Genomic DNA, 24,044 nt, shown 5'->3' with positions numbered 1-24,044 from the left:
TGATGGCATTTGAAAAATAAAAAGACGCAGCCAGCTGCCACTGAAACGTCACTACCAAGCATCGCCTAATACAAGGTCACTCCGCCCTTGGCTGCCGTGTGGACAGTGCAGAGGTGTGAAACCCAAGATGGCGGCTGAAACGTCACGGCCGATGCACATCATGGCCCAAGGAAAAAAGGAGCCAAGCTTATAAATTCCAACCCCCCTCCTGAATGTGGCACACATTTTAAAACTGCTCGTCTTTCTTGATTTGCGCAGACTCGTGCTTAGCGTGAGGGGGGGGCTGAAAGTGTCTCTAACATGACTCGTCAACTTTGCTTAAATACGCTGTGCATTGTTCTCCATTGCTTCAATTTTGAAAGGGAATGGTAAATATGGCGGACGAGTGGTTCGCGCGCAGACCTCACAGCTAGGAGACCAAGGTTCAATTCCACCCTTGGCCATCGCTGTGTGGAGTTTGCATGTTCTCCCCGTGCATGCGTGGGTTTTCTCCGGGTACTCCGGTTTCCTCCCACATTCCAAAAACATGCTAGGTTAATTGGCGACTCCAAATTAGGTATGAATGTGAGTGTGAATGGTTGTTTGTTTATATGTGCCCTGTGATTGGCTGGCGACCAGTCCAGGGTGTACTCCGCCTCTTGCCTGAAAACAGCTGGGATAGGCTCCAGCACCCCCCGTAACCCTCGTGAGGAAAAGCGGCAGAAAATGAATGAATGAATGTTAAATAGGCTAAAACGAGTTTATGCTGTTTATGTAGTTTATGCTGCCAGCCGTGACGAACTAGCTCCAGCAGTTCGGCCTCATTTCTGGAGGTGACGTCATCGGGGTAAGAGCGGGTCAATAAACATGGCGGTGTCGGTGTTTAGAGTGCTTGGCGCAAACATTTGAGCAATGTGTCAATAGTTTGAGGAGGGTGAAACATTTGGAAATGAAAAAGAGACAGCAAAGTGGTCGGCAACCCCGCAACTCCAGAGCCGCATATGGCACCTTTTGCAATGTGCAAATATTTTGAAAAGAATAAAAAAAATAGTCGACTTTTGATAATGTATCCTAGCAGAGTTGTCACTGGTGACGTCACTGGTTTGTTGAGACCTGAGAGGCGTCCTTTCCCCTTTTCTGTTTAGCTAGCATCCTATCACAAAACTACTTGTAACTACTTGGCTCTTTGGATAGTAAAGGTTGCTGACCCCCAAGCATAGCAACAGCACGAATATTGATTGTTCATTACATCTCTGCTTGTGTGTGTGTGTGTGTGTGTGTGCATGCCACACATGTACGTGAGTGACAATCACGACCTTAATTGGCTGCCGGACCAGCTAATGTGCACTGGGCTAGCATTAGCGATTAGTGGCATACAACTGCAGTGCCTTGAATGCAGCACACTAGCGACATCCTTGCTTTTCCATTTCTATTCATGTGTCTTAAACCATTGGCATGCATTGGATACACAATAGCCCTGGAACTGATGGAGAAGGCGTATTGCTAGCTAGGAGTGACAGAAGCACGCACCTCGCTGTTGTAGTTCCATGAAGCAAGCATTCTCACAGTAGTGCCTTTTTGGGGTATTTTAATGGAGACTTGTCATCCAGACCTTGTGTCTTCCTTGCTCTTTGTTCAGCAGACCTCAGAATAACAAAGTGTCAACATTTGATAGATGATGCTGAAATGGAGCACCGTTACAATATGAGATGAAATGTGTGACAGACAGCATGTTCACATTTGAAATAAGCCCCCCCTCCCTCATTTTGCGGCACAACACGAGGTGCTATAAATTATTCAGGCGCTCCCCAATGACGGGACCATTTAAAGCGGCTCACTTGCATCTGACTGGGACGTATTCCTCTGCTGTATAGTTCCATATTACAGCACGGATGGGCTGTAAAACAGCAGCCACTGTAGACCCATGTGACCTCTGAGTAGCATTTGTACTTCCTTTATTCCTTCCCTGTACGGCGCCGCACAGCTTCTAATCGTAAACATGCAGGATAACAAAATGAGTGTGAAGGGGGAAGGGATGCAGAGGATTTGATGTGAATAACGTAGTATGGTTCTACTTGATGTAAATAACGAGGTGTAGCGTGGTTCTACTTGATGGAGTAAATAACGAGGTGAAGTATGGTTCTATTTTTAATTTAAATAACATAGTATGGTTCTATTTGATGTGAATAACGAGGTGAAGTGTGGTTCTATTTGATGTAAATAACGAGGTGAAGTGTGGTTCTGTTTGATGTAAATAACGAAGTGTAGTGTGGTTCTGTTTGATGTAAATAATGAGGTGAACTATGGTTCTATTTGATGTAAATAACGAAGTGTAGTGTGGTTCTATTTGATGTAAATAACGAGGTGAAGTGCGGTTCTATTTGATGCAAATAATGAGGTGAACTATGGTTCTATTTGATGTAAATAACGAGGTGAAGTGTGGTTCTATTTGATGTAAATAACATAGTATGGTTCTATTTGATGTAAATAACGAGGTGAAGTGTGGTTCTATTTGATGTAAATAACAAGGTGTAGTGTGGTTCTATTTGATGTAAATAACAAGGTGTAGTGTGGTTCTATTTGATGTAAATAACAAGGTGTAGTGTGGTTCTATTTGATGTAAATAACAAGGTGTAGTGTGGTTCTGTTTAATGTAAATAACAAGGTATAGCGTGGTTCTATTTGATGTACTAAATAACAAGGTGTAGTGTGGTTCTATTTGATGTAAATAATGAGGTGAACTATGGTTCTATTTGATGTAAATAACAAGGTGTAGTGTGGTTCTATTTGATGTAAATAACAAGGTGAAGTGTGGTTCTATTTGATGCAAATAACAAGGTGAAGTGCGGTTCTATTTGATGCAAATAATGAGGTGAACTATGGTTCTATTCGATGTAAATAACATAGTATGGTTCTATTTGATGTAAATAACAAGGTGTAGTGTGGTTCTATTTGATGTAAATAATGAGGTGAACTATGGTTCTATTTGATGTAAATAACAAGGTGTAGTGTGGTTCTATTTGATGTAAATAACAAGGTGTAGTGTGGTTCTGTTTGATGTAAATAACAAGGTATAGTGTGGTTCTATTTGATGTAAATAACAAGGTGTAGTGTGGTTCTATTTGATGTAAATAACGAGGTGAAGTGTGGTTCTATTTGATGTCAATAACATAGTATGGTTCTATTTGATGTAAATAACGAGGTGAAGTGTGGTTCTATTTGATGTCAATAACAAGGTGTAGTGTGGTTCTATTTGATGTAAATAACGCAGTGTGGTTCTATTTGCTGTAAATAACGAGGTGTAGTGTGGTTCTATTTGATGTAGTAAATAATGAGGTGAAGAATGGTTCTATTTGATGGAGTAAATAACGAGGTGAAGTATGGTTCTATTTGATGCAAATAACGAGGTGAAGTATGGTTCTATTTCATGTAAATAACGAGGTAAAGAATGGTTCTATTTGATGGAGTAAATAACGAGGTGAAGTATGGTTCTATTTGATGGAGTAAATAACGAGGTGAAGTATGGTTCTATTTGATGCAAATAACAAGGTGAAGTGCGGTTCTATTTGATGTAAACAACGAGGTGAAGTGGATTGATGGATTTTCTTGGCATGAGAGCGATGCCCAAAGAGTCTGGATGGTATTATGTCTCTAATGAACCAAACCTTAATGCCCCGCCCAGCCATAAACATAATGTATAACTCGTGTACTATAACCAAGTACATCTAAGCGTATGGCAGACAGACTTCAGCAGTTTTATTTGTACTTTGGTGGAATGGCTGTGAGTGCATGCGGCCATCAGGGGAGATACAAAGTGAGGTGAAGTCCACTCACTTTTAACAAAGACATTGGCTAAATAAATGGATCAATGAAGCCTCTGATGACTTTCTCACTTTGATACCATCTGACAGCCTCAATTCTTCGCCCTGAATCCAAATTGAGGACTTCTGTCGGCATTTGTGTGTGTGTGTGTGCCCAAGTGTGAATTCACCAGCTATGTTTTATTTATAATAATGTGTCTGTGAGGTTTCTTCAATCGTGTCATATCCATGAAGGTTGATTCAGGAATAACCTGACATATCGCTAGCTATCTAAACGGCTTCCTAGTGAGGGTCCAGGTTATGTCGCTAGTTTCCCAGTATGAGTGTGGAGGGCGGACAGTGGCCTCGTACACCGAGTGCCCCCTTGAGTGGTGGCTGTTCCACTTTGACATAGATGACCCATTTCAATGTGGCTGCATTTCTACCGCAGGCTTCCCTGGACAATTAGGACGTGCAGAAGGTCCGAGGTCTACACGGCAGTTGTGTTCCCGACAACTGTATCCGAGGTCCAGTTGTGTGTGAGTAAACTAAATAGCATCCAAATGTACTCCTAATTCACTCCCGCAGTACACAGAACACAAGAAGGACATAAAAGCAGTAAACAACTGAAACTGAAACGTCTAACTCAACATGGAGGCAAAACAGTAAATCTACAGAAATGTCTTTCTTCTGGAGTGTGTAGGAAGGCTCCATCACCTTCAGCTGTTTTTGATGATATCTAGCTTATATATTTGCCTCTGCCTTTATAATAGATCATTTACACATCTCGGTGTTATCTTCACTTTGCCAAATTGAATGTTTGCCCTCCATAGCATAGCAAGGGTATGCAAGGTGATCTAAAGAGCAGGAAGTAAAAGGTAGAACACTAACGAGAAACACCAAACTCAAACACAACACTGGCTTGAGTACCGACAACACCAATACACGTACAGTACTTTGGGAAATAAATACATACAAACAATACCATACACTAATTGCCAAACTAAACACATGAAATACTTCTGTTACACGATACCAGATGATCATCGTTACGATGGAACCCTGCCGTATCATGGCTCGATCCTCGCTCCCTCGCTGTATCACGTTCAGAAAATGTGGAGAACCAGAAATTGGAACACCGTGACGTGTATCATCTTCAACGCCACACTTTGTTGTCGCCTCGCTTCGTTGTCGCCGCTGTACGTCAACAATGAAATCCCAGTGGTTGATGATGTGGTTGATGGATAAAACAACTCAGCAACTCAACCATTGCCACTCGTCGTATTTGAAGCTGCTGTGCTGTGTGGAAAAGTGACTTGTTGGGTTGTGCCGTTCGTACCATGAACGCCATTGTACTATGTACTATGTCTATTTAAGACATATAGTATATTTAGCCCTAAAAATACGTTTTTTCCAATGACTCGATTACTCAAGAAAAATTCCGATAGAATACTGTGACTAAGATATTCCATAGCTGCAGCCCTACTGAATATTTTAGTCAGTTAGTTAGTCAATATGTTGTGGTGTCCATGGAAGTGGAGGAGGTCTTTCTTACTGAGACTGCTGGCCCCGCAACCCGGCCCTGCAACCCGGACCCGCATTAGTGGAAGACAATGGAAGGGAATGGAAGACAATGGAAGGGAATAGAAGACATTGGAAGGGAATGGAAGACAATGGAAGGGAATGGAAGACAATGGAAGGGAATAGAAGACATTGGAAGGGAATGGAAGACAATGGAAGGGAATGGAAGACAATGGAAGACAATGGAAGGGAATAGAAGGGAATGGAAGACAATGGAAAGGAATGGAAAGGAATGGAAAGGAATGGAAGACAATGTAAAGGAATGGAAGACAATGGAAGGGAATAGAAGGGAATGGAAGACAATGGAAAGGAATGGAAAGGAATGGAAGACAATGTAAAGGAATGGAAGACAATGGAAGGGAATGGAAGACAATGGAAAGGAATAGAAGGGAATGGAAGACAATGGAAGGGAATTGAAGGGAATGGAAGACAATGGAAGGGAATGGAAGCAGCATTGTTGGAGTTTTTAACCGCTTTTAGAAGGTTGTCGTGTTCATGTGCAGACGGACCGGGACTAGAGACTTCCAGTTGGAACGATAGATCCAGGGATGGAGAAGGCTCAGTCCCCCCAAGAAGAGACAAATGTCAGGGTAATCGACCTATTCTTTGGCTGGCCCGCTGTTCCCTTACTCAAATTAGAATTAAGATCTGTACACAACGATGCCCATATTTGCTCCCTAATCGTCTTTTTCAATGACTTCCCTGTCATCCAGTTTCAGCACAGGTAAATGAATGAGTCGCCCGAGTGTAGGGCTATCTGTTCCACCGACGGACTCTAAATAAGCTTTTCATTATAGCGTGATCGTAGCGTCTTGGCTTCGAATGGTTAGCTATGGTTGCTTACGTGTTATTCAAATGTGAGGCCCGGCTGCTTGGAGAGCAGAACTGAACTCCACTTCAATCTGATTAAGCTGTGTTTCTTTCCCGGCATCTTCTCCTTCTGGCAAGCAAATTGAAGCAAGCTGACCTTTCATCAGCTACAAATAGCAAACTGGAGTGTTTAAGCCTCAAGTGGTACACCCGTTAAATTCAATTAATGAGGTGAAGAGCGTTAGTGCAGGTGACGTTGTCATCGTCACTGCCAGGCGCTAGCTGGCATTTTTTTTCTTTCCACTGACGTGCGTTGATGACATTTGAGTGTGTCATACAGGGACGTGGGGGCTTAAATGTTTTCAACTTTGGGCTCCCGTCAGCACACAGTCAAAACAAAGTATCCCATCGGAATCTTTGAAAGGGAATTCAAAGAGAAAACTTCTACTGTCTTTATTATAATACTTTTATAGATTGTGCAAGTGATCATATAAGAATAAAGATGCTAACCTTGTGTATAATGCAGTAAACCCAAGTGAAGTAAAAATACTTATACTATGAAAACAGATGCACATGAGCGAGGGAAAGGAAGTAATAGTTAATTGGATGCCGGCCCGATCCGAGGAATATTGACGTCACACAAATAAATACAATAACATAAACAAATAGCAGAGAGTTTTCGGTATTGAATGAGTTAAGTTTATAAATATTATTTGTTTATTGCTATATACCCACAATTGTTCTTTTTCCTGAAATGACTCTCTTCAGCCTTCTGATTGGCCATTTTAGTTTGGAGATCATGACTGCTTGCACATCCCGTTTTATAATTTTATCAATACAGGACAAGATGGTCAACGTGTGACAATTTGGGTTTCATTTGCTGACTCTTCAGTCTGTATCAACAGACCCATTCCTCTAAAAATGTTTCTTCACGAGCAGACAAAGATGGGAACGTGATTCACAGCCTCCAGCAGCAAGAATTCTCCGTCTTTCAACACGTTTGAGGCTAAATCGTCTGAAGGCCAGTAGCTGTGACACGCACCCGTTTTCCAGGCTTCCAAGCATGATGACCCGGTCATCGTGGTCAGAGCGTAGTGTCAGCTGCTCCCGCTGACATCAACATGGATTCAAACAGAGCAATCACGCACAAAAACATCAAGAAGGTCAGCGCAAGGAAAACACAGCACAGAAATGTCGAAATCCCAAGTTAAACCTTGCCACAGAAGCCGCAGTATTGCACGCAGATCTCCAACGACACGTTTGCATATTGCATCAAGTGACATTTTGTCAGTGTAATTTCTGGCTGGAAAAGGATAGATTTGTAGAAGGCGATGTTAACTTTTCATGGAGTCCCAGTATCCCACAAGAGGTGACTTGCTCCACTCCACACGACTTCATATCCATTATAGATGGCAAAGGGAGCCGTGCCAGCAGTCTTGGTATGTTTACAACTGTCAGATGCACCAGGAGGAGTCACTGAGAAGCCTGCAAAATAACAAAATAAGCCTTTCTTACAAGAGCTGGAAGACTGAGAGGCGCGTGCTGGGGCGTTATTTACCAAGGTCCACCAATAATACATGAAGTGATACGTACACGTGCGGACATGGGATCACACCTTGCATATGACGGCAAGGCCGTGGTGGGCATTCTCTCGTCATTTCACACAGCGCATTCATTATGAAATGTGAATATTAAACTGGAAGTTTTTGTTGGTCATTAACAGGAGTTCTGTGAGATGAAATACATTTAGTATGCGCATATGATTAAAGACGGTGTTTGTGTATTGCATATCTTCAGCAGTACTTCATTTGTACGAGTGTCCATGTTTGCAGTGAATTATATGCAACATGGGTATTTTTCTTCATCAATGGTATCACTACCTGGGTGGTAGCGATGGATTGCAGTGGTTGATGGACACATTGTTGTCCATCAACCACTGCAATGTACTGCACAGTACTTCAATCAGTACTGGTACTCGAGATCTTCAAAAATGAAGAAGTAGAAGTCGAATTAAGGGGTGAGTTTACTGCCGTTTTGCTGATTAGGGTGGTTAAATGAGATTACATAGCGATGCCCCATATTGGCTTTCCCTCCGACATTTGGTATTGGTCACCGCATCTCATCATCAACCGCTATCAATGTGTAATGGACACACACACAAACAGGAAAAAAGACAAATACGGCAATATGCAATACAAATGATGGGAAAAGTGCCAGATGCTACATGTGACTCCAATCGATAGGTGGGTACCCAGTCAGGGTACCATACAGTTCATGTCTTCTTGCTGATGTAGTTTTATCACCACACGTCCCTGACCACAGTTGTCTTTCCAAAATGTAGCTGAGAAATTCAGTATTACGTAGTACGTTTGCAGTAGGCACATTTTATTAAGTTTGTGGGAAATTTATTACATTTGCGGGATTATTACATTCAAAGCTGCAGATTTGTATTACGTTTGTGTGCAGTTATTACGTTTGCGGGTGTAATAGTGCCCCCCCCCCAAAAAAAAAAAACATTTTCTGGTGGATTTACACCCCTGATTAAAATCTGAAGTCAGTTTCAGTGATTTTGATGAGTTTTGGTTTATTAAAAGTGAGGATTTTTGTTGTTTAGTTTTGTGAGCCCCGACACAAACATCACGAGACAGACCTCCATCGTAAAAGGGAAGTAAAGTGCTGAGGAACAAACGCGACCAACAGCTAATTCCCTACTCGCTATCTGATTGAACTAAAAGAAAAGCCAATAAGGCAAATAAAATTACATTGATTCAAAAATCACTGAAAAAATAAAGAGGCAGCTGTGAAAATCAGATAAAGTCTTTATATTCCTCCTTCGGCCCCTCAGAAACCGTCTTATTAAACCTCGCTTCCCCTTCTTGCTGTCCTTATCCTGACAGGCATGCTTTTAAAGTTGGACATCGTTGCCAGAAGGAAGCACAAATGACCGACTATTTGCAGGACAGGAAGTGAAAGGAGTTTGCTTTTCAATGTGACACGATGACAGCTCTTGGCTGTGCAGAAGCATAAGGCCCGATTGGATGGGGGGGGGTCACAGTTGGTATTACCTCCTCCCGTCAGAAATGGCCAGACCAAGATGGAGGAATTTGGGAAACCTGTCATTCAATCGTTCATCATTCATCGAATCACTCAGTATCAAGTGTGTACAATTACGCAAACCTCCACTCGTCCGTCCATTTTCTGCTGCTTGTCGGGTCTGCGTTGTGGGGGCAGCAGTCTCAGTAAGGAAGTCCAGACTTCCCGGTTTCCAGCCACCTCTTCCAGTTCCACGGTGGGACGCCATGGCGATCCCAAGACAACGGCCAGACATAATCCCTCCAGCGTGTCCTGGGTCTACCCGGGCACCTTCTCCTGTATGGGCATGCCCAGAACACCTCACCAGGAAGGTGTCCAGGATAACCATTGATCGTATAGGAGTACAGGGATCCCAAGGTCCCCAAGGCAAACAGGTTCTTGGTGACGGACTAGACCGAGAGTGATTCAGAAGACCCTATGAACAAGCACCAGAGGAGGGCAACCCTGGTGGGCAAGCCCAGCTGAAGCCTGGGGAGGTGGTCAGGAAACGTCCCATGTTGCAGGATAGGCTTATAGCTGCCACTCATCAGCGTGGTTTCATTTTCTCTGTGAATATTATTGACACAATCTTTCCAGAAGGGGCTCAAATTGTTTCTTTTTGTGTTGAATCGTCTGGAGTTCTGGTTGAAGGTAGCCATGATCCTTCTGCAGGGATGTACTGTACTCGACTTTCCGGGCAGACTGCAGAACTTATGCTTATGCATCAGCCCAGCCAAGCATGAAATGACTCAGTTTGCATGACGCTCATTTGCATTCCCAGGTTACAGCCCAGTGGGGCACCGTGTGGAAAGTCGGGGCAACTCAATATCGTGGATCAGATCCGTCTTTTCACACAACGATGTGACGTTTTTAGACAGCTTGTTCCTCATGCATACTTTGTTTTTTTTTTGTTGTTGGGTGGGGATGGTCATGGCTTTATTTAGACTAGGGGTGTCCAAACTTTTTCCACCAGAGATGAACGGTCCACTTTGATATTTTCTGGAGTAAATATGCTTTTATTTATATAACAGCATTCCGCTGTTCTGCTGCCTCGTAGCGTTGGATGAAATGCTGCATCAACTCGTGCTTTCCATTCCAAGGAATTGCACCATGCAGGGCGGCGATGGTGCCAAATCCTGCACACAATATATTCATAAGATTTATAGATCCACCTGTGGAAGGATTACGCACGTAATTAGCAAAGCCACACTGCAAATCTACTCCTCTGGAATTAGGCGAAGGCCTAATCCTCCTGTGTGATTCATTCATTTTCTTGTAATGAAATGAGACACTGTTTCATCAGCCACACGGGCTGCAAATCATCAATCTAGAGCGGACAGTATTTGTGCAGTTAAAGCCTTCCCACCATGTTTTTCCCTGTCTCTTCCCTTTCAACCATTTCTCATGTTTTCCATCAGCAGATGGAGTTTGCCGAGTCGCCATGGAGATGAATGGATCTGTCTGCATTTGTAATCTAGTGCTTAACTTTAAGCCAACAAGGATGAGAAGTCCTATTAGAGCCGTAGATGTAGTTACAGCTCTTTACTTTGCATGAGAAAAAAAGTGGGCCAATGAGGACTGTACGGGTCCATTTGGAAATGCTACAAAAGGACGCAGTTTAAAAATGGCCGTGCAAAATAACAATTAACCTACATCAAAGCTCATGAACAAAGTAGATATTAACTGGGAAAAGGTTTTGTTGTAGTTAAAGTTGAACGTCCTCAGAGGAAGGTGACTGTATTATTTATACTATACGCCGGCTTGCTGTATTTGCTGCTATTTGCTGCCATGATTTATCCCATGCCATTTGGATTAATATCACATGATCCTGTTTGATGTTGAGAAAGCTCTGACCTTCTCCGAGGTTTTGGGGCACTTTGGCTAATGATAAATCTAATGTGCGCTTCAAACATCTCTACTCGGCCCGGAACTCCGGCGGTCTTATGGACAGCTAAAGCTGGACCTCCACTCTGCTCATTTCACCAGTTCCCAGACCTATCTTGGTGCAATCCAGACCTATCTTGGTGCAATCCAGACCTATCTTGGTGCTATCCAGACCTATCTTGGTGCTATCCAGACTTATCTTGGTGCAATCCAGACCTATCTTGGCGTTATCCAGACCCATCTTGGTGCTATCCAGACCTATCTTGGTGCTATCCAGACTTATCTTGGTGCAATCCAGACCTATCTTGGTGCAATCCAGACCTATCTTGGTGCTATCCAGACCTATCTTGGTGCTATCCAGACTTATCTTGGTGCAATCCAGACCTATCTTGGTGCTATCCAGACTTATCATGGTGCAATCCAGACCTATCTTGGTGCTATCCAGACCTATCTTGGTGCTATCCAGACTTATCTTGGTGCTATCCAGACTTATCTTGGTGCTATCCAGACTTATTTCAGTGCTATCCAGACCTATCTTGGTGCTATCCAGACCTATCTTGGTGCTATCCAGACCTATCTTGGTGCTATCCAGACCTATCTTGGTGCTATCCAGACCTATCTTGGTGCTATCCAGACCTATCTTGGTGCAACCCAGATCTCTCTTGGTGCTATCCAGACTTAGCTCAGTGCTATCGGACTTATTTCAGTGGTATCCAGACCTATCTCGGTGCTATCCAGACTTATCTCGGTGCTATCCAGACCTACATATCTTGGTGCTATCTCTGTTCTCTGTTTTCTTTGGGGAAAAATTGCAATTTTCAGAGAATACACATTTTAAATCTGCAATATTGCAGTGGTACAAATATTGCAGAGATCTATGTAAACATTACTCAATATTGCTAAGTATGCTGGATGAAATATGCAATTGGAAAGAGTGTCTACTGTACAGAGCACCACTCCAGACAACAATTGTAAACAATAGCTGCCGTTGAGTGGTCAGTTTCTATCAACCTAATCTCATTTGGCTTGTCAACCACCTTTACGCTCACTTTTATGAACAATGTTGTAGCTTAATAGGTAATTACATTTCATTACGGCAGGTCCAGCCCTGCAGCAATAAAAAAGAAAACAATTATTCCTTGCCTTCTTTGCTCATGAAAACACGTGCGATATACAAAATAGTTTGCAGCACGTCAATGCGACAAGAATTTCAATCCCATTGCAAACAGTGTAAGCAAAGTAGCCCAGCACACGGAGAACAGAGTCGTACTGACATGGCTAGGATGAAAGGTCTTGAAACTTTCACCTCCAACAGCCCAAAGAAGCCCAGCATGCCTTAAATGTAGCTGCAGGCTTACCTGCTGTAGAGACCTGTACCTTCAGGTCCAGGCCCGCCCCTGATGACCTTGCCCCGCAGCAATACCAATACCGCAGCAATTCATGAGTATTGATTAGCAAAGACATGCTCGCTCATACTATTAATCTTTTTCCTGACCTCTAGCGACAAAGGTTGTAGAAATCGAAAATAAAGGTGATCGCTCGATCACGGTGATCCCATCAGCAGCTTTCGTTGAAACCAAAGTCCTTGGAGTCTGATGCCAGTGGATTTGATTTAAGGCACATCCTTAACACGGTCGGTCTAAGGGGGTACGATACGTTTGCCCAACACGATTGGTCTACGGGGGGACGATACGCTTGCCCATCCCATGACCCCCAGGGGTCTCCAAACATTTTCCACTGAGGGACACGTAGTGAAAAATGAACATGTGTAGATATGCTAATAGGTTATTAGGTTATCATTGGCTCTTTATTTTCCAAATGTTTCAGCGTTCTTCTTTAATAATAATAATACATTAAAAATAATAAATGTCCATGTTTTAACTTTTGACCAAAATTTAGCTTATTTTTTGTTTGTTTCTAATGTGATTTTAAATCAATATTTCATCTTTATGATACTAAAAAGACAACATTCTCTTCATTTCATTCTCGTGAAATAACAGCACTTTTTTGAAGTAGTTGAAGTAGTTGTTTTGAGTAGTTTTTATTCACATTTCTCAGCATTATGAGTTTAATCCCATAATATTTTGACTTCATTTCAAAAATTGCAGCTTTGTTTCTTTCTCATAATGACTAGGTTGCCATTCGGTTGCCATTCAGTTGCCATTCGGTTGCCATTTGCTTCTCCACGATTCTTATAAAAGGCTTTTACCTGCACTTGTTCCTGCGTTCTGCATCCTGGGGTCATCAAATTATTCGACCTATTCGTCTTAATATTTTCACTTCATATTTAACCACACTCGAGACAACCCCGCCCTCGCCTTGGGCCACTCCATCTGCAACACAAGCGTGCGGTGCTGATGGCATTTTGAATGCACAGAGGTACCATGACGGGATCCCGAGGCCCATTGTTGAACCATTTATCCACGAGCATCAGCTGCTTGGTCAAAGATCTGTACACAATTCCTGGAAGCTAAAACATCTCAGTTCTTGCAGTTGGCAGCATACTCCCAGACAAGTCACCCATTGAGTTGTGGGACGTTTGGGATGCTACAAGGTGTTTGAGGCCAGCGAATCCCATGAATACATGCGGTATTGTTGTGGCTACATACAGTACAGTAAGATCCAGCTAAGAAGGATTGCACGCCACAGTAGCGCCCACTAGAAAGAAGAATAGCCTGCCATGGCATTTAGTTTCAGGTATGTGCTGAGATAGAGTTTGACCTCACGCATGCTGTTTCCTGAGCAAGCGTCTCTGTCTGTCCACTGCTGAGTCATGGTGACTTTGAGAATGACCTTGAAAAGCTTATTACAACTGTCTGCTTTAGGACTGACTATTTGTAATCCTGGTAGTAAGGCGGCCATTCCTGCAAATGGAAGCCTGGAGAGAAATAAGGTAAAAGCTGCTAATGTTAGTTGATTTCCTACATCGACGCAGCCTTACATTTCCCTTGGAGTTCACTGGAGTGGTATCTCAGGAATCGGCATTACAAAGGTCGATATCTGCTCAAATGAAGCGCAAAGAAAGGTGACGTGCTCCAGTCGGCATGCTTTCACTCAAATCTATAATTGATTGAAGCTGAAGGTTGTTTTTGGTCTCTGGAGTTGAAGAACGTCTGAGTTACCTGGTGCAATCTCAGTTTCTGTGACAGCCAAGAGTTCATATAGGGGATGGAATATGAATGGCTGGGTAGATGGATAGACTAACAATTGAACAGATGCATGGACTTTGTAACCTAAGGGCCACTTAAAATATGTATGGGGCCACTCAAGCCCCCTGTTCCCTGTTGGGATGGTCACGGCCTCTGTTTCTACTCCTGCTTCAGTCGCCGCTGGCTATCACACAAGCAACTGGAATGGGGGGGTTATTTTAACTCTATGTTCTAAATGTCGACTCACCTGTCTTCTGAAAGTCACTGGCTGCGGCAGACATCAGTGTAGTGTCCCGTCTACACTGCTACACTGCACGGTCTTAAACGATGGTGGCGTAGTCGTATTTGGGGCCTCTTTTTGGATTGTCCCACCACTGCTTTCTCCGTGTTTACATCCTATTATTCATACGTCTGCTGGCCTCTGTGAGGAGACACAGCAGGAAAACAGATCATAGTAGCAGAATGGAGACTGTGGACCAAATACTGCAAATCTGTTGGACCACTGCGTGACCGGTATTGGTTAGTCCATGGCGAGTACAGTGTCAGTGGAAAAGGGCTTTTATGCTCCAACAATTGGAGTAAATGGCAAATTGAATTTGACTAATATGGCGCTTTTCTACATTCAAGGTACTCAAAGTGCTTTGACGCTGTTAGCGCATTGCTCTACCGATGACGCAGCATCAGGAGCAGCCAGGGTTTCAGCACCTTTCCCAAGGATAGGAGGGCAGAGGATGGAACCAGCAACCTCCAGGTTCGGGACGACCACTCCACTATCTGAGCCAAGCACATACTATACAATATTTCCACAGATTAAAACTAAAATATGCTGCGACCCTAAGGACCCCGAGGATCAAGGGCTCTCGGTCCAGCGGAGAATAGATGACAAACTCCTATTTACACACCTTTAAGGCCGTACACAACCTCAGGCCTCTGTACCTGACTGGCCTCCTCCACATTGCCACTCCAGCTGGCTCCCTCAGATCCTCCTCCTCCATTCACCTCACCGTGCCCTCTGCCCGCCTCAGCACCACGGGGGGGCAGAGCTTTCAGGCGCTTTCAGGCTCCCAGACTCTGGAACTCATTACCATCCGACATCCGAAGTATTGACTCATTCCCATCTTCATTTCCAGACTCAAAACTTATCTCTTCAAAATGGCATCATCCGTCTGACTTGTTGAGGTTCTTTTTATCATTTTATCCTTCATCTGTGTTATGTGCAGTGTCCTTGGGTTTACAGAAAGGTGCTTATTAATTCAATGTATTATTATTATTATCATCATCATTAATTACAGCACACCTAAAAACGGTCTTAACAGGCCCGTTCAGACCTTCTCACCCTGCCCCCTCCCCTCACCCGGTGGTCCTAAGCATGCTGCAAGGCCCTATAACGGGGGAGCAATGAGTGAGGGATGGCTCTGCTCAGAGAGAAGGAGGGTTCGTCACGTTTGGATTAGATTCCATGCTGCAAAAAAGCTTCACCTCACAAAAAAACAGCACTTTTGTTTTGTACACTGGAGGGAAATGTGGGGATTAGACATAATAGAGCAGCAGACAGACATCCTCGGAGGTCTGAACCCCAACAGGAATGTCCTGTGGCTGGGCGGTGTGCCGTACTTTGACAGTCAAAGTGCCCAACAAGACCGTAGCTCTTTGGCTTTAAGGCGATCGGGGTTCTGTGTAATGGCTTGCCCTGAAAGAATGGTGGATGTTAGCGTAGGGAGCTTACACGTCATGGGTGGAGAAATTCATATAGGCATGAAAACATATCTGGCTGTGTAATTTCACACTTGATGGTTGGGTAGGCACTGCGGAGACACAAATTTGTGTATACAAGAAATGAAAATGTCTGTTTTACATAATGGCGGCATCAGTCTAAGCAGTGGTGACCGGACTTCCTGTCTGTGGCCGCTTCCTGGGGTTCCACGGGTGGGTAGGTGTCCTGAGCAGTGATACGTTCACTCAAGCGTGACTTGTGTTGACCAAAGCAGAAGCTTGAAATTGTTTTGCAATCAAGCCAAACGCAAAGTCTTTGGCGTCATCTTCGTTCTTTTCCGTTTTTTCCTTCGTTCTTGTACCTGTACCAAATCAAAGCAGTGTTCCTCGTCTCAGCGGGCCAATAAAATGGCCTTATAAAAACCGCAAGAGTCCAATCTAATTGTGAATCTGGAGAGCCGTGACGCCCTTAATGTCCAAGTACCTAAAGACATTGAGTTTCTGCCACATGACTAATTGGCTAATTAGAGGTTTGCTTTATTGAGTAGTCGAGCGGGTGCCAGGCTAATCCAGTAACTATGGAATGAAGAATAAACATTCTTTCCATTATGCAATATGCAGCATTCTCTTCAAGGTGTAATTACATCACACTGTCTGCTAAGTTGTCTGGCATGGAGCCCATACTTATCCCTTTATATGGCACTCACTGAAATACTTGGAAATTAAAAAAAACAATCCTTCAGTGTTATTGGGGGCTATAAGAAGACATTTACATTTTACTTTTTAAAAAAGTTTCAGGTTTTGTGTGCAGATCAAGATCAAAGAAGTTACCATATACGGTTCCTTGCCCATTTAGGGTATGGAAAAGGGACAGTTCAAACTGCACAAGGTGACATCAACAGAGGTACTGTAGTTAGAGTGACTGTGATCAACTTATCATGGTTAGTTTTTATGTTTGGGGCCCCAAGCGTCAGAAAATTACAATTTCCGACTTCTGAATGAAGAAGGAAGTTTGATACTCTCTGGCTCACTCCTGATTGATCACAGCCCATGATGTCACTTCCTGTGACATTGTCTGATCTTGGCTGATTGGCATGAGAAAGTCACATGACTCTGTTGCCTTGCTGAGACATGGGGAAACCCTGTTTTTTTAAGTTACCATATGTGGCTACTTGCCCTATAAAGGGTTATGGGACATCAGTGAACCTCTTTTTAAGCATGAAAACTAGCGAAATGTTGACTTGTGTCATTTTAAGCGTTTGATGTCATGTATGCATGCGTCTCAGATAATGTATGCCTTTCGGCCGTATCCAAAACAAAATTTTAAAATGATCTCAGATCGTATTTTGTCATGAAGACAAGTGGTATTTGGGAGCTGAGGTGAAAGGCGAAACTCTGAATTTACTGGTGGATATATGTTCGTACGCTTTCCTATGATCATGAGCTTTGGGTCGTGACCCAAAGGACAAGACTGGCTAAATGTGGCCAAATGAGGGGGCTTTTGGTCAGGATGATTTGCGGGCGCCTCCCTGGGAACGTGTTCATGCACGGATAAGCAGAAGAAGATGTCTGAATGGATGGATAATTTTGGTGCCAGATGTATACTTATCACCTACAGCACCTCCTGCTGGTAGTAAGGTTGCTGAAGAAGTTTTTAAATTTGTTTGTAGCATGAAGATAATCCTGTAGCCTTGCCAACTCCAGTTAAGGAGAGAGGGAACTGTGATGTCATCGTTTCACAAAATAAGCCAATTGTTCTGACCATTTTTTGTGAAGTTTACGCCCAAAAATCGAAAACGGACCGATTTCGCAATGTTAATGAATCCTTCCTGGATCCAGACGGTGAGCCGGTCACACCTCCAAATTTAATCAGTTTTTCCATATCCATTCCATTCCATATTTCCGACAATCCCTGAAAATGTAATCCAAATCCATTCCGATATTTCCAACTTATTTTGACCCAAACAGACAGATAAACGCTGGCAAAGCATAACCTCCTTGGCAGAGGTAGCTATTGCAAATTTGACACAACGTTTCCATGTGGACTGGAACAAGTGGATTGGACCACGGACAAGCCACTTGCTGAAATGATCACACCGGGTCGGATCCCCGTATTGTGGATCCATTCATCCATCCATTGTGGATTGGTGAAGGACCTCTTGCTCAAAACCACTCCTAAGTCTTAGTGGCTGTATCTGGTGGCTACGTGGTCCTGTGGACTTGCCGCACACACGCACACGCACACACACACATAGGTATAGAGGCATCATGTCAGGCTATGAAATAAGCGTGACATTTGTGACGCCTCCGCTATTACTTCCTGTCCCCCTTCCTTCCTGACATGCCAGCTCCGACTGCCCGAGGTGAAGTGCAGAGGATGGCAATGACGTATAAAAAAAAAAAAAAAAAAAGCAAAACCGTGCATCATGAATTCTTCATCGGCTTTTTGAAAGCGGCAGGTGACAATGCCCCCCCGCCCCCTGAATACAAACGGATGTACAGTAGGGATGGTGGAATCCTCCATTTTGCTTTTCATGCATGAAAGCTCTGCAGACAAACGCGAGGGTTTGGTAATCGCTGTCGGATGCTGTGCAGCCGTACTGCATGCCGAGCTGTGACACGCCGTTTGAGCTTGTAGCCCGATTCAGATTTCAGAACGGGTGAGAAAGTAAAGGTCGTTGACTTTGGCACTCCCCAGTTTCCAGCTGGGGGGGAGATTTTCAGGAGGATTACAGACCGCACGCTTTCATCCGATAGTGGCGCTACATTCGTAGCCTTTTGTTAAAGCCGCGTTGTCTGGCCGCCCTTCTTTGGTTTTGCATGGATCTGTTCCAAAGCTGTCACAATATGATGCATTTTTCATCCCACCCCCCTCCTCCTTCGTTTTGTTCTCCTTTAGCTATGATAATGCAGTGAAATATTAATGACAGTACACACATTTATAGTCATGGTATCCCCCAATGCTCTTTTTCTGTTCCCTTCTGTGCTTACAATTCCTTCCCGTTATTTGGTAATCAGATCATCGTTCATATGGCGGCCAAAAGCTGCCAGTGGAAGAAGGAGGGGGCTCAGTCAATGAGATTACGGCTGTGTGACTGTTGAAGAATGTCGGCTGCCTCTCCCCCAACGTCGTCAAGGACGACATAATGAATGTTAAAGCAAACCCACCTGTTGGGGGTTCTTCGCCAAAGCACCTTTAGCCAGGCTCTTTTATAAGCACCAGAGGACGTACACTGACCAACGGCAAAAGGACTTAGCTCCCTCTGATTTTTTGTGTCAAAAAGTAATATATAACAAATATTTTTCAAATTGTGCATTAATTAAAGTAAAATTTATTTTCTCACTGCTTTATGTGTTTCTTCTTTAGAAATGTAATATTTTTGTGGCTAGAGCATAGCAAACCTGCTCATGATCATCTTAAATACTCAAAATAATGTTTTTAACATTGCTAGAGCTCCTAGCACCCCTATAGTCACCTTTACACTCATATTATAGCACTTAATGCCAAATAAGCTTCTACCTTCCCTTTACTTTAAATTATTATTTATTGTTATTTATTCTAAATTATTTAAATTATTTGTACAAATTACTGTTTACGCTGTACATTGTTGTTCATATTTGATGTCACCTATTTATTCTCCACATTATTATTTATTATTACACAGGAGCCAGGCAACGACATTTCGTTGGCAATTTCAATGCTGTGTTATTGTGCAATGACAATAAAGAAAGTCTATGTCTATTTATAACAGACATCATAAGAGAAAATAAGCCGTTTAAGACATAAACAAACAAACAACTTCATTGTTAGTTTATTAGTTTAGTTGACTTAGTCCTGAAAAAAAGTTTCAACCCTGAAGCAATCAATGATGGAACTGCCGTTTCAGCCACGCCCACATCGTTAAATATATAAATTGGTCATGAAATAAGTGATTAAGAAAAGCTTTCCGTAGAATGATTTCATTACATTCAATTCATGGTACATAGAAATAAATTTCATATTTGAATGATTTATTTCATATTTTGACCATCTACTTACCTGGCATTATACTCCATTTATGGCTTCTGGCACACACACAAAAAGTATCGAAAAGTCTGATTGGCACTGTCTTGTAACCTGGACCTCGTAGCTGGTCGGAGCATCTGATTGGTCGTGAAGGAGAGATGATAGCGATACTGTAATAATACAGAGAGTGGTAAAATACCTAAAACCGTCCATCAACTGGAAGCAGGTAAAACCAACATGGTGTGGTGGACTAATACCTGCATCGGACTGGAAAGCCCGGGTTTGCTGAGACAAAAGCATGAATCACTCCTTCAAAGTCTGAGAATTTGCTCGCAGGAAGTGCTTGACCTTTCAGAGGCGCTGAAAGAAGTCAGCACTGACAGCAGTCCTTGCGTTTTGACACTATGTCGTCTTTTAGTCTGGTGCTGTTGAAGAAGGAAGAAGACAACTAACCATCTCATCTCCTGTCCTCTAGGTGGTGCTTTTTCGTGGCACGCCACTAGTACTTCCTGGGGAGTAGTCGGCATCCACCTGAAGGAGACGGAGATCTGAGACCCGCAATGGAGACCACAGCTTGATATTTGTGGTGAGTTGACTCCAGCAGCCGCTGTCTCACCTTCAGCGAGGGCAGAAGTGCGGCGTTAGCAGCCGGTGCGTCAGCACATTCCAGTCGCAGGATATGCAGATCAGAGACGGCAATTTGTTACGGGGAAGGAACCGCAGGTGGGAGCAGAACTGGGTCAGAATGGTTGCTTCATTCACGCTGCTTCGTCACCCTAACCGTATTTGTCCTCCGTTCTGGAAAATTGAAGAAAATATAACAAATTTCAACTTTGTACAATGAACAAACAGAAACCGAAGCAAAAGGAAATATCTGTTTTGTTTTCTTACAACGTTACAGCAATTTGGTTATCTTCATATGTACTAAAGTTTGAGATGTATTACAGTATTTTTCGGACTATAGGTTGCTAGAAGTTTTTTTTTTTAATGTGTCATGAAGAAAAATACAGCATCGAACTATACATCACATTTTTATGATCAAGTGATCATCAGATGGCACCTGGAGCTGAAATCAGTCAAAAAGAAAATAATAATAATAAGTACAGTGGAACCTTGGCTAGCGTCCGCCCCAGTTAGCATGTTTTTCAGTAATTTGCCTCGGTTAGCATCCAATATGTTGTCATCTTGCTAATTAATCAACACCCTGCATGAGTCCAACTGTGTTCTTAATGTATTTTTTTAATCTGTCCTTGAGAGCATCCAACCAGCTAGCTAAAGAAAATGGCAAACTAAATCGTTACTCGACTCTCAAAAATGTTAACAGTCTTATAATTTTAATTTTTTTATGTTACACGAATAAAACTATTCTAAATGCATATCAATAAGAAATGAAAGGGACAAAGAACAAGTTTTGCCGTTCCCAAAGACACGATGGGATTTATAGAAGAAATGGATTTGGTTCAAATTCAGTACGTAAAGCACCAAAATAATTTATAATTATAATATAATAATATGTGCATGATAAAGTGGAAGAGAAAACATTTTACCACATGGTCATTTAGTAACAGAAAGGTATGAGTTGTAATTTATTGAGGAAAAACTCAGATTTTTTTGAAAATTGGAATAGATTTTGAGGAAAATGTTAAAAAATAGAGTATTAATAAGCCATGATATTATGAACAATAAACAACCCTACATATAAACCAATTATCCACTAGGGTGGGGGTATGCTGGAGCCTATCCCAGCAGTCTTTGGGTGAGGGGGGGCAATGGCAGGGCTAATCTACTTTTATTTTTTGGTAAATTAGGTTGCGGAAAATGTTATATTTTGGGAATAAAGTAAAAATAATCACGTAATTGCCTATATCACAAAGATGAAATGCAGTTTTTCTTCTTGGCATATCTTTCCAAAATACAAAGTTTAATTTTCATAACGTAGCCTAGCTACAAGCTATCCCACAAAACCTTTACTGAAGAACGGTCTTCCAAATAGCAGCTGTTTGCCGTGACCTGACTTGATTATTCATCTGGAAGTGTGGCGCCGCGAGCCCCCCTTAGGGATCTCACTATTTGGCAGGAGCGTCCCTTACTCCCACTAAAACAGATTTCTTTGCGTACATTTTGTGGCGCTTTCTGCTCAGCCCAGACTCAGTGTACTCTCTCACTGTCAGAACTCGAGAAAAGTCACTTTACTTTGCTTTGAAATATAACGGAAGTAGCTCAGCAGGTGTGAAGGAGATGTTTTTCACTATTTTTTTTCAAGCTCCCCTGGGAGCCTTCAAAGTAAAAGCGAAGCCGTGAAGACCTGTGCTGCCAAGTACGTGACCCATGTCGCTTTCGGAGCCTCTCGAAACATGAAATGGACAACTCAGCTCCCAAGCCCAATGCTTGGACCTCATGTCTTAGAGCATGAAACTATTCATTAGCGGGCGGCACATGAGAGGGAGGGGGTTCATCGTGTGTGCTGTGTCTTCAGAGAGCAGTCAGCCGTGAATAATTGCACGGATCTGGAGTGCAGCGGGTACCTGTATCCCCGAAGCATCTGTCTGCATCATGCCAATGTACGTAGCTCACACGTCCACACTCTAGTCTATTCTTAGGGAGCATTTGCTCCGAGTAAAAATGCTTGTACCTTGTGGGAGTCGGCTGCTCTGCCTACCTCCGAACCTCTGCGGTTGTAGCCTCTGTGGCCTGCTGCAGCCAAGAGGAAATTGCACAGTAATAGGAACAAAGAAGTAGAATGGCTCCCGCTTGTCCTCTGCTGGTTCAAAGCGAACAGCCCGGCAATGCTAATTAGCCAGCCTGTGTTATTGAGTTGAACGGGTTATTTTTCCACTCTCAGCAAACCTTTAACAAGGAGCATCTAAAACAATCACACTCATCCAGCATAATCCAAGGAGTGGTGCTTCTCAAATATTTTGGTGGAGCAACCTTAAACTACGTGGGGCGGCACGGCAGTCTAGTGGTTAGCGCGCAGACCTCACAGCTAGGAGACCAGGGTTCAATTCCACCCTCGGCCATCTCTGTGTGGAGTTTGCATGTTCTTCCCGTGCATGCGTGGTTTTTCTCCGGGTACTCCGGTTTCCTCCCACATTCCAAAAACATGCTAGGTTAATTGGCGACTTCAAATTGTCCAGAGGTTTGTCCATATGTGCGCTGTGATTAGCTGGCAACCAGCCCGAAGACAGCTGGGATAGGCTCCAGCACCCCCGCGACCCTTGTGAGGAAAAAGCGGTAGAAAATGAATCAATGAATGAACCTTAAACTCCTCAAGGCAGGCTCGCCATGCAACCCATGCAGATGAGCACCGACTGTAAAGTTGCAGGCTTGAATTATGAACTCATTCATTCATTTCTACTGTTTATCCTCGCCAGGGTCGCGGGGGTGCTGGAGCCTATCCCAGCTGTCCACCCTGGACTGGTGGCCGGCCAATCACAGGGCACAACCATTCACACTCACATTCATACCTATGGACAATTTGGAGTGACCAATGAAGCTAGTATGTTTTTGGAATGTGGGGGGAAAGCGGAGTACCCGGAGAAAAGCCACACAGGGGAGAACATGCAAACAGAGATGCCGAGCCGAGAAACAAATCCAGGTCTCCTAGCTGTGTGCTAACCACTCAACCACTGTGCGGCCCATGTATGACTCTCTTGACCCCAAATATAAGATCAACGGTTACACTTTTTTCTACTACAGTTGTCATCACTCTATCATGTTTTTTGAAAAATGTATTGATTAATAAATCCTTTTTATAATACATCCTATTGTGCATCAAAAATAGGCATGTTCAAGCAACTTTTACGTATTAAATAAGACATTCAGAAGACGCTGATAATTACTAGTCAATACTGGTCACTAGGCATCAGTTATGTTACATTAGCAAATGCAAGGGGTGTTATTTAATTTCTAGATGGCTCTAATAGTGTTAAAATCGTATTTGGAATTTGTAAACAGTTTTTTTGTGCTCTAAAAGTCAAAATATTCCTTTTCTAAATGAGGAATGCCACTTTGTGGAAATTCACTTTTAAAGGTTGAGTCTGGAACCAA

At 43.1% G+C, this 24,044-nt stretch overlaps 1 protein-coding gene across 3 annotated transcripts in view; it reads left to right on the top strand.

The window, feature by feature from the left end:
* lrfn1 (leucine rich repeat and fibronectin type III domain containing 1) overlaps positions 1–24,044 on the top strand; it is a 180,512-nt gene that overhangs the window by 131,517 nt on the left and 24,951 nt on the right. For 2 of the 3 annotated variants that reach the window (XM_058079188.2, XM_058079189.2), the window contains one exon: positions 20,470–20,580. The gene's annotated coding sequence lies outside the window, so the exon portion shown is untranslated. Of the gene's footprint in view, positions 1–15,006; positions 15,027–20,469; positions 20,581–24,044 lie in introns of those variants that run through there. The other variant, XM_078792871.1, reaches the window with a different exon arrangement.

The sequence above is a fragment of the Doryrhamphus excisus genome, linkage group LG8, assembly GCF_037039965.1.
Source record: "Doryrhamphus excisus strain RoL-2023G ecotype Guam linkage group LG8, RoL_Dexc_Guam_v1.1, whole genome shotgun sequence".
Classification (NCBI taxonomy): Eukaryota; Metazoa; Chordata; class Actinopteri; order Syngnathiformes; family Syngnathidae; genus Doryrhamphus; species Doryrhamphus excisus.
Note: the sequence above shows the minus strand (reverse complement) of the source record. Positions and strands in the feature narration are given on the sequence as shown.